The sequence below is a fragment of the Elaeis guineensis genome, chromosome 6 (assembly GCF_000442705.2).
Source record: "Elaeis guineensis isolate ETL-2024a chromosome 6, EG11, whole genome shotgun sequence".
In the NCBI taxonomy this organism is placed as follows: Eukaryota; Viridiplantae; Streptophyta; class Magnoliopsida; order Arecales; family Arecaceae; genus Elaeis; species Elaeis guineensis.
Window position 1 is genome coordinate 122,982,553 of NC_025998.2, and position 10,827 is coordinate 122,993,379.

The window sequence follows — 10,827 nt, forward strand, 5'->3', positions numbered from 1 at the left end:
AAACTGGAATCAGAGTATCTGGAAGCATGATACTATTGAAGTACTGTTATACAGTGCCACAGCAAGTGACAAAATATAATACATGAATCCTGAAAATTGCTCGTAGAACTCAGTAGTTAAAGAGCACCAGATTGATTTCTGAATAGTAAAATAATGATTGAACTTAGAAAGTATAGATATCAAAATGTGATACGAATACTTTATGTTACAGATACGTCAATACAACAAAAATTAAAAAATTCACAATACGGATACGGCTACATATTTTATATTTTATTAATATTTAAATATATATAATATTTTAATATTAATAAAAATATATAAAAAAAATTAATCATATATATAATATTCAAATATTAATAAAATTAAGTTCTCAAATCTCAACTAAATTTATAAGTATTATCATAAAAAATAAACAAATACTTACAATTAACGAAAGAAAAAACTAGCTAAGTAGAAGAAATCAAAATAATAAGTTTTGATAATCAAGTAATAATAATTTTGGTTGCTTTATTTTCTGCATCATCAACAAAAAGCTTTTTTTCTACATTTGATTTATTAAGGGATAAATTTGTAATCTCAAGAATACGGACATAAGAGTATCGATACCACATCAAAAATATTTTCACAGGTGCTTTAGAGGATTGAACCTTCTAATTGCTCGTAGAACTCAGCGGTGCCGGATTTGAGCCCTCACAAGAGTTAAATATTGGTTTATTCTTCCTAACCTGACTGGAAATGGTTTTGCTAGGATTGAAACTTTTTAACCTTCGGAATGCAACCTAACCAATTACCAAACATAATTAAGATACCGCATGCATTAATAAAGACTCATTGGATGTGAAAGATGCTTGTATTGCAATTCTTAATATATCTATCAAATAAAAAATATCATACTCTTTACAATAAGCTATGATACTTTTTTTTTTTATTTTGTTATTTTTTTTCACTATTTATCATCAAAACATATATGCTAGGAAAATTATATCCTATACTACGTGCACCATATAGCGATAGATCATACCCCCACTTCGTCTCATTTCTATAAGCCATTCATTAAGACAAACGAGATAAACATAGATGAATGGAGCCCACAAAAATAAAATAAGGTGGTTGGCGTAATACATCATCACATGATACATATGGTGTAGGGTATAATTCTCCCTTGCGAAGCCTTCAAGAGCTTCTACCTTGATTGGAGAAGAAATATACTACAATGAAGATGGGGCTTGCTTTTAAGCCCTTTTCATGGCAATATCTTGGTCTACATGGAAGGAATGCAATTTGACTTTTTTGAATAGTGATTCATCTATTTGCTCTGATGCATCATGAGGCATGTCTATTTTTAATGATCGATATGTGCTTTGTAGACTGGCTCATCCCCCTAGGACCTTCTACATCTGGACAAGGATCAAGGATTTTCCCACCATCTCGAAAGATGATTAAAGTATTTCTTCAATAATATATAGGGAAGCATCACTACATCAAGTGGCACGTTAGTTTTCCTTTTTTTCTGTTTCATTATTGATGCTTTTTTAACTTCTCCACTTCGGCTAAGCATGTTAAATTTATTCTCTTATATTTTTATTCCTTTCTCAAGCTTATTGTGGGGTACCATCAAGATGGTAGCTCAGTCAGTATTGGCTGAAACCACAATGGGAGTCGATTAAATGAAGAAATTTTCTTGGATGGACGTGGGTGCGTGGGATGGTTACGCTGGTCGCGCCCCCCCCCCCACCCAAAATTCTTTTTTTTATCAAAAAAAAAAAGCTTATTGTGGGGTCAAATTAATTTATTCTTTATTAATAAAAAAGGGAATTGACTTATTGCATGATCCATTCCCCTTAAAAAAAGAAAAAGAAAAAAGGTTTATTGTGGGGTCAAGTGTACTTGTATAGCAAGAGGATTTAACCATTTTGAAACTCTTCAACATAGTTTAAGGGTCTTCTTATCCCCGGTGCAGAAGCTCCTCCACTCCTTTCGAAGCTAGGAACACTTATGCACTGGGAACTCTGAAAATCTTCACAAAAACCTGTGGGAGAAGCTAAAAGCTTTGGCACAAACAATAAGCTGACCCAACGTGCAATAACTCTGTTCAGAATTTGCTGTAGTGTCAACTTTTCATATGCAGTATCTCTGTTCTAAACTCTATAATCTCTATAAACCTCTTTAAACAATTGAATATTTGGGCTCTGTAAATCGTGGTCCCTCTGATGACTCGTAGAGTTTATATGTAAACCTCAATTTTCATGTACCTACTGAGATATGATAAAGCCAGGTAGCTCCAGCTACCTCCTACTTGAATCAAAAAGAAGAAGAAGAAGAAGAAGACTACTCGTTATTCTACAGCCCGCTGTCTTCCAGTAAATCTTTCTAAGAAAATTAAGATAGACCATTTAGAATGATTATCACTTTTATTTTAGTCTCTGATTGAAAATTTTACTTTGCCCCTTAGTTCCAACGACCTTTTTATATTTAGTTCTATAAGTAATGTAGAAAGTGTCAATCTAGTTTTATAATAATTAGATGCGGCAGACTACATGTAAAATAACATTTTATTTAAAGTTTGATAACCAAGTGATAGTCAAACAAAGTGATACGTCTCAATTCATCATCCCAAAATCTTGCCCAACAGCTCAACCGTTCAACCAGAAGATGACATATGTTCTGCAAAACCAATGGCCAATCGAATCTCCGAATAATCCATGCGATTGATTATTGCTTGATGGGATCTCAACGTACTTGAAAAGAAATATCATAATCAACCTGATCAACAGATAAGACAAGCACCTGATCACGATGAACCTAAAAATGAATTTCTTGACTATTCCAACCAACGGATAAAGAAAGAGCTCAACTACTCGTCTATGAATCGCACAATCCTAACTACGTAGATTTGCACCTCTTCTCTATAAATATAAGACATGAGGATCCTTAGGTACATGAGAAAATTTGAATACCATGTTCTCATGCTTCAATCTTTCTTTTACTTCTCTTGTTCCTCTCGAAACTTTATCACACTTAAACATTAGAGGATTTTCAATCGGACATATTCCGATGACCTCCTGATCATTTTTTTGCATTGCAGGTTAGCTTCAACACCATACAACGCTTTTTGAGTCCAACTAAGTAGAGCAATCTAGTTTGTCGACTCATCTCGTCAGTACATTCACACATCAGGTTAGGTTTTGAGTAGCAATAAATTGACGCGAGAAGAATAATTCTCCTCTTTTGAGGTTTATATGGAGATTTAAGAGAGATAAAATTCAAACGAAACAAATACCATTGTACCAACCTACTCTAGAGAAGTCTAATGACTTCCGACCTAGCCTTAATGGTCTTCGACTCTGCAGCCGGTTCCCGAGGTGGTAATAGCCAAGTAGTTTAACTTGCACATCCAGTAAGTAAAAACTTTGACAGAGGTAGTCAAGGGTAAGTAATGCCCAACCAACAAACTACCATCGTGCCACTAGACCATTAGGTACAGCTTAGCATAGCATATTGATCATCACCCTGAGAATTTTGGTGACATCGAGAAAATGATCATCCTAGTGCTCGTTGAAATGGACTCCGACCTAAGAGATTTGAAATCCCTCCAGCCAAAAAGCCACTTCAAGAGCGAGGCCAACCTAATGGATCAGGGAAAATGAATAATAAATCAAAGCCTTTAGAGAAAGGCATGTCGTCCAAAGAGAAGAACTAGAGATCATGATCGACCCACCATTCTCCAAACAATTATGAAGGAACCACCATCAAGAAAATTCAAGATGCTCCAATTTAAAGTATACTTTGACACCTTAGACCCAATGGCCCACCTTGAGAGGTTGAAGGCTCTCATGATATTATAAAGGGCGGCTAATGTAGTTTTATGCTGAGCTTTCTTAGCCACCTTGAGGAAAGCAGCTCGCCTTTGGTATTTTGGTTTTCGAGTAAGATCTGTTTATTCCTTTGATAAGCTCCAATACCAACTCCTCTAGCCCAATTGACCAAAGTAGCCTCACTCGTCAGCTCATCTCCCCATCAGATCTGGTTTTGAGAGCAACAAAACGATTTCTAACATTTTAGAAAAAAATTGAAACTCAATTCTTTGTCCATGGACATTTTATTATTTACCTCTTCCTACAAGTTACTTGCACTGGATTGGTGGATATCCCCAAAATGTCCTCTTCCCCAATCTTTGGGAAAATTCTTTTGAAAAAGAGGCTCTAGTCGCTAACTTCTAGAATGACAACCCTTGTAATTGGTCCATTCCTCTGATCCTTCCAATGTTGGATTTTTTCCATTTAAGAATTCTGGGATCTTCCTAAAATTCTGCCCCTCCTCAAACTAAACCTATGATGTGACAAGCTAGTATACAGATGGTTCTCTAGTATTCTCAGTTAACTCTTTAGCCACAATGAAGGCACACCATTATTGTCCCCATGCTGGTGCCATGGCTGGGATGGACCTAGCAGCAACTACTACAATTTGAAAGTCAGGGTGAAGGGTGGAAACAAATCAAGCTGTTTGTGAGCTATTCAGGCTTGACTTGAGTCCAAACTCAACTTGACTTAACTATTATTAAGCTGAAGTAGTTTTTTAAGTCGAGTTCAAGTAGTAAGATACTCGGTTTGAAAGTTCATAAGTTGATTTGAGTTTGTATATTTTTAATAATATTATTTTTATTTATCATATCTATATAATATATATATCATTAGTAAGCTAAAGTTTGGATTTGAACTGGAACTCGAGCTTGAGTATGGCTCGGTTGATATTCAAGTTAAGTTGATCTCGAGTTTTGCTTTTTGTTCATTGAGTTGAGCTCAAGTTTGAGATATTAAAATTCAATCAAGAGCTAAATTTTGAGCTTGAGTATTTTGAATTGAGTTCAGATCGAACTTCTAGCTATTTGACTCAGCTCAGCTTGATTACACCCCTAGCCGGTCTGTGATGTATAGTGTATGACATGCATGCTTTAGCCACCATAAAATCCGATAAGCCCGTTCGAACTGCACTTCAGCGATACCAATGTATGACACACTTGCTTAGCATCCATCTACGCTAACTCTTTTTCAAAAATTTCTGACTAGGGGAGATATTACCTGTCTAATGGCACCCCCAATTTGGAATCTTCTGCTCTAACCAAATGTAAAGTCTTTTTTATTTTGGCTAACCCTCAAGAACACCCTCAACATTAGTAAACTATTAAATAGAAAAGGCTGGATTCATATGTTTTACTCAAATGTTTCTTCTATTATATGGAGCAACATCAGAATCATAGATAATGCCAATGCCCAAGATACCATTCCTTCACAACCTCCTGGCATTGGGCTTTGAAAAATAGATCCTCTTTGTTTGGAGTGAATATGGAGCAAGTGAGATACTTTCCATGATTTATTGAAAGCAATGTGCAAAGAAGGAGAGGAAAAGGACAAGATGAGTTCCCAAATTAAGCCATGGACAACAGATACAGCCAAACAAATTCGACTATGTCCATGAGACGCTACGAGACTAAGAGGTTTGAGGAGAAACTTAGTTAGACAAGGAGTTCCAAATCTGTCCATGGCTGTCAATTTCCTTCATTGAACATAGATTCTCCCACTAGTAAAAAGTTTATAGTGGCCTTTGGAGAGTGGCATGGATGAAGTTTTTTCTTTTGTCTGTTTAGTTGGGGTTAATCTAAGATGGACAAATAAATTTTATATTAGATTATCATATTTAATATAAAAAATAAAAAAGAGAGATGATAAAAAAATTACTGGATCCCATACTTATTTTTTAGAGAGAGAAAAGGTAAAATAAATATCATGGAGGATTAGTATTTAGTAAATTTTCGAGCGATGGTAATTCATACTTAACAAAAATACTCCCAATAAATCAAGGATGATGAATAAGACATTGATAATAATAAAAATATTAGAAAGAATGAAGCTTATAAAATAAAGTATATATATAATCATTGAATTTATTTTGATGTCTTTGTAAACTCATTCAATAAAAAAAATTTTGCAAAAAAATTAGTATATAGATGACATTATACAAAAGGCTATATGATTATAGCTATCATATAAAAAATGATTGGAGATAATGCTATCCTGATATTAAAAAATTATTTTATATTGATGAAAATATTTATAAATTTGGCTATATCTGTAACACCCCGGTCCAAATTGGGCCCAGAATCAGCCACGACCCATAAAAAAATAAAAAAATAAAAAAAAACAGAACAGGAAGAAGACTTCCGATGGGAGTCTTCTTCTCCGATGAATCCCGATCGGAGAAAGGTTCTAAGCCTGTTGAAACTCTAGGACCCTTTATAAATAAGCCTCTCCTCTCCCTCTCGAGCTTCCACCGACGACCGTTGAGCCTGATTTCTTTCCTTTTCTTCGTGGAAGCCGCGGCACCTTTTCTTGTGTTCGTCAGAAATCGAAGGTCGAAGAGGCCACCGGAGTTCAGGTAAGGGTTCAATTTTTCTTCCTCTCCCTCTTCTCTTTCTTCCCATGGCTTTAAACCCTCACCGGTCGTCGGGATCATCGGAAAATCCATAAAAAGGGTGAATCCTGTTTTGCTCTGTTTCGGCCAGACTCTTTCCTCTCTTTTCCGACCACCGGCGCCGCCAGTTGCGGCGTCTCATTCTCGAGATCAGACCCTCATCTCTCTCTCTCTCTTCTCGGAAGGTATTGGCCGTCAGTGATCGGCCAATGACCAGAAAATAAAAGAAAAGTAGCAATCCCCTGTTTTTCCGATCTCTTCTTGATTCTTGCCGGCCGAACCTTGCTGCCGGCCGTCCCTTGCTCCACCACCGCCTCCACCTGCTGCCGGACCTCCGACAAAGCCGCCGCCTTCGTCAGAGTCGAGCCACTGAGCCCTCTCTGGTCCTCCCCCTATTTCGGCCCAAGGAGGCCGCGGGAAGAAAAAGAAAAAGAAAAAGAAAAAGAAAAGGAAGAAAAAGAAAAAGAAAAGGAAAAGGAAAAAAAAAAGAAAAAGAAGAAAAAAAAGAGATAAAAATAAAATAAAATAAAATAAAAAGAAGAAAGAAAGAATTTTCTCTCTCTCCTCTCTCTCCTTTCTCTTCCTCTTTTCTCTCTCCTCTCTGTACCTTCTCTCTACATTTTCTCTCTCTAGATTCTCTCTCTAGATCTTTTCTCTCTCTTTATGGATTTTATCTCTCTAGGATCTTTTCTTCCTCTCTGATTTCATCACGGACCCTAGGATAAGATTGAGATGAAAATAAGATGATCTGAGATTGCTCCAAAATTCGTGCAGTAGATCTAATCTCAATCCGATCCTATTCGAAATTTATAATATTTGATTCATATTAAGTCATCCTGATAGGACCTCTGATGATCTCGATCATGATTTCCTCATCTGAAGGATACGAACTTTCTCTCTCTACTTTCTCTCTCTAGAATTTTCTCTCTCTTCATGGATATTCTCTCTCTAGGAGTCTTATGGATCAATGGAAGATCCAGATACTTAGACAAATCCTAATTTTGGTTAATCCTGAGAGAGATCCTAGATTTATGGATTGATTATCGGATAATTTTCTTCATATATGATTTTTATATTTGATTAGGGTTATGAAGAGATGATTGTCTGCATATGATATCGAGTGAAATATTTTGTTAAAAAAATTCATAAATCAAAGAAGAATATTGATTTCTGTGCTTGGATCAGTCACCGGTAAAGGTAAGAATCTCTGTACATGATCATCATTATATATGTTATTTTACCGTTGGTTTTATCTCATTGATTTTGCATCGTTGGATTTAAGATCAATAAATTTGTTATATCTGAGACACTGTTATTTATTTATGTGATTTTGAGCATGAGTATGTTATATCAATATATATGTATCAGCGATTGATGGCATGATTATATGTGTATGATATATTTATTACACTGTAAAAGTTGAATTGATTAATGAAGTCAAATATTATAATTTCATAAAAATGAAAAGAAAGAGAAATATGGTTTGGACTGGTCTTGTCATGTGGAATAGCCTGCCAGGAGCTTATGCCTGGGACAGCCCCCACAGGCTTATGTGTGGAAGAATATGATCCAAGAAAGATCATGAATGATTTGATCCGAGAAAGATCATGGCCACTTTGATCCGAGAAAGATCATGAATATTTCAATCCGAGGAAGATCACAGAAATCGATCCGAATAAAAGATCATCACATGATCCTGGTAGTCCAAAGCCAAAGCCAAAAAGAAAAGGATTTAAGATGATGTGATGATAGAAGAAACTAGAAAAGATAAGACATGAAACAATCGTTGAATAAAATTGTTTCACTTATTAATATATGATAATGCATCTCCTTTGATGAAACAGATAATCTATAAATATTTGCAGTATTCTGGACAGTGAACATCGACTTTTATGTGTTATTGCTTATCTTTATTTTTCAGATTATATTATTATATTGGTGTGATATGAAAATTTTTACTGGGCTGTAAAGCTCACACCCCTTCATCTTTCTTTTTCTTCTCAGAGTTACAGGACGTTCATGATTGGCTATGGCTTAGATTTATAGGTGAGCAGATGGATAGATAGAGTGTCATAGTACCTTATCAGAGGATTGAAGAAAATTAATTTGTAATTATGCAAGGTTTTACAAATTATTATTGAAATAAATTATTATGGTTGATAAGGTTGTAATGATTTAATTTGGCCTTGCATATTCTTTAGGGCTTGCTCTAAGGAGTGTGCGGCCATCACGTATCCAATCCGGGTGTTGGGTTTGGGACGTGACAGAATGGTATCAGAGCTTAGGTTTAAGATCACCAGAGATTATGAAGAGATATCAAAACTTTATGCATGATCAATAGGATGTGACAGAGTGAAATCAGAGAATATGATAAACAGTACTGGAGCTCAAGTTTAAGGTCACTGGGGATTGTCATATAAGTGATATCAAAACTTTGGGATTATAATCAATAGAGTATGATTGATAATATCAGAATTTAAGATTATGATCATTAAAGGTATGATAGAACGATATTAGAGTTTAGGTTATGATCACTAGAAAATATGATTTAAGTGGTATTTGAGTTTAAGATTATAATGATTCAGAATTATAATTTTAGTGATATCTGAACTTAGGTTATGATCATGAGGAACATGATAGATATAAAAGAGAAGATTCAATATTTAGATTGCGAATCAATAGATATTAAGATAAAATTACGCATAAGTGGCATATGATATCTATAATAGAATTGACGAGTTATATCTTGAATTTCAATTAGTGGGGTGGTCTGAATATAAGAAGAATTGACCCTGGAAGGAAGCGGGAGGTATTGATATGTTATGTTGAGTATACTCGATGATTTTGGAAATGCTAAACTTATATGGAAGGAAATCATGATAATTTTTTTGATTTTGATGTTAATTATTCGAGCATTATAAATTTTAAATTTATCAGAAGAAAGTTAGGATATGGTCTAAAAAAAAAAAAAATTACATCATATGAGAGAGAAATATTTTTGAACACTGAACCTATAAGAGGTCATATATGAAACTCAATCTTAGACGAAAAATATACTTGAATTTTATTATAAGAATATGAGATACACATCTTGGTAAAATCTTTGGTTACTCAAAATATCATATTCTGAATATGATTCCTTGATCTTTCAAGTTACATTGAATTTCAAGTCAAAAGCTTATTTTTCTAAGTGGATCAAAAGTATTTTGATATTGTTGTTAAATTAAAGAAGAAAATTTATTTGGTCAGAGTATGATATACAGGTTATGATGAAATCTTTAATAATTCGTATTACTATCTTCGAATTAGATTTTTTTTAATTTTTCTTGTGATTGTTGAAGATGGTGAAGTGTATTAATTATTCAAATCAAAGTTTGGATTTTTTTTTTGAACTAAGACATCTTGCTAGTGATAAATTTTGAATGACTTATACAAGGGACAAGATTTTGTATGGATTAATATTAACGATTGTGATGAAGGGAGCTCTATAAGAAATAATTAAGTTGATTCTACTTAAGGATGTTGGCTTGAGTTCTTCTAGTTTGTCAAGTTTTTATTAATTCTTTTAAAAATAAAGATTGATTTTGAAATTATCTAAATGATTGTAAGGTAAATCTAAGGTTAACTCCAATTGATTCTAGACATGTTGGATTCTTGAAGAGTGATGAAGCTTATGCAATGATTTTAAACATAGGGAGTGGATCAAGATTTAATTTTGATGTGCTATGTCTAAGGAGCAATAAAGATAAAGAAACTTAAAAATTTTATCCTAAGTCTTATATGAAATTTGAAGGTTGGATCTATTCTGGATTGATCTAACATATAAGGATATTTTTATCTTTGATAGACTTATATAATTTGATAAATTAAGATCAGAGTGCGCAGCAAAGCGTGGTGGATTAAACTGATTAGAAATATTAATTTTTTTAAAAAGGATATTATGATGGAATACATTAGTTGCAAATAAAGAAAGATTTTATTGATAATGAAAGGATGTTATAGATTTTGATCTAATCTGATCATAGTCTAATAATTTTTGTCAGTAGATTGCTTCATTGTAGATAATATCAAGAAATCCTAGATATCTCAAGTTTATTGTTAATAGCTTGATAGTTCTGTTATTAGTTCAAACTTAGAATGTCTTAACACAGATCTCATATATATATATATATATATATATATATATATATATTAATTTAATATTATTATTCGAACTGATATAGAAGATTGAGGTTTTCTTAAGATGAGAGTCTACATATAAAATTTGTTGGAAGGTCAAGAGAAGAAAGAAATCGATGATTGTGAAGAGTGCCCGATGTTTGACCTTTATTTATTTTTCTATCATAGACAGTCTGA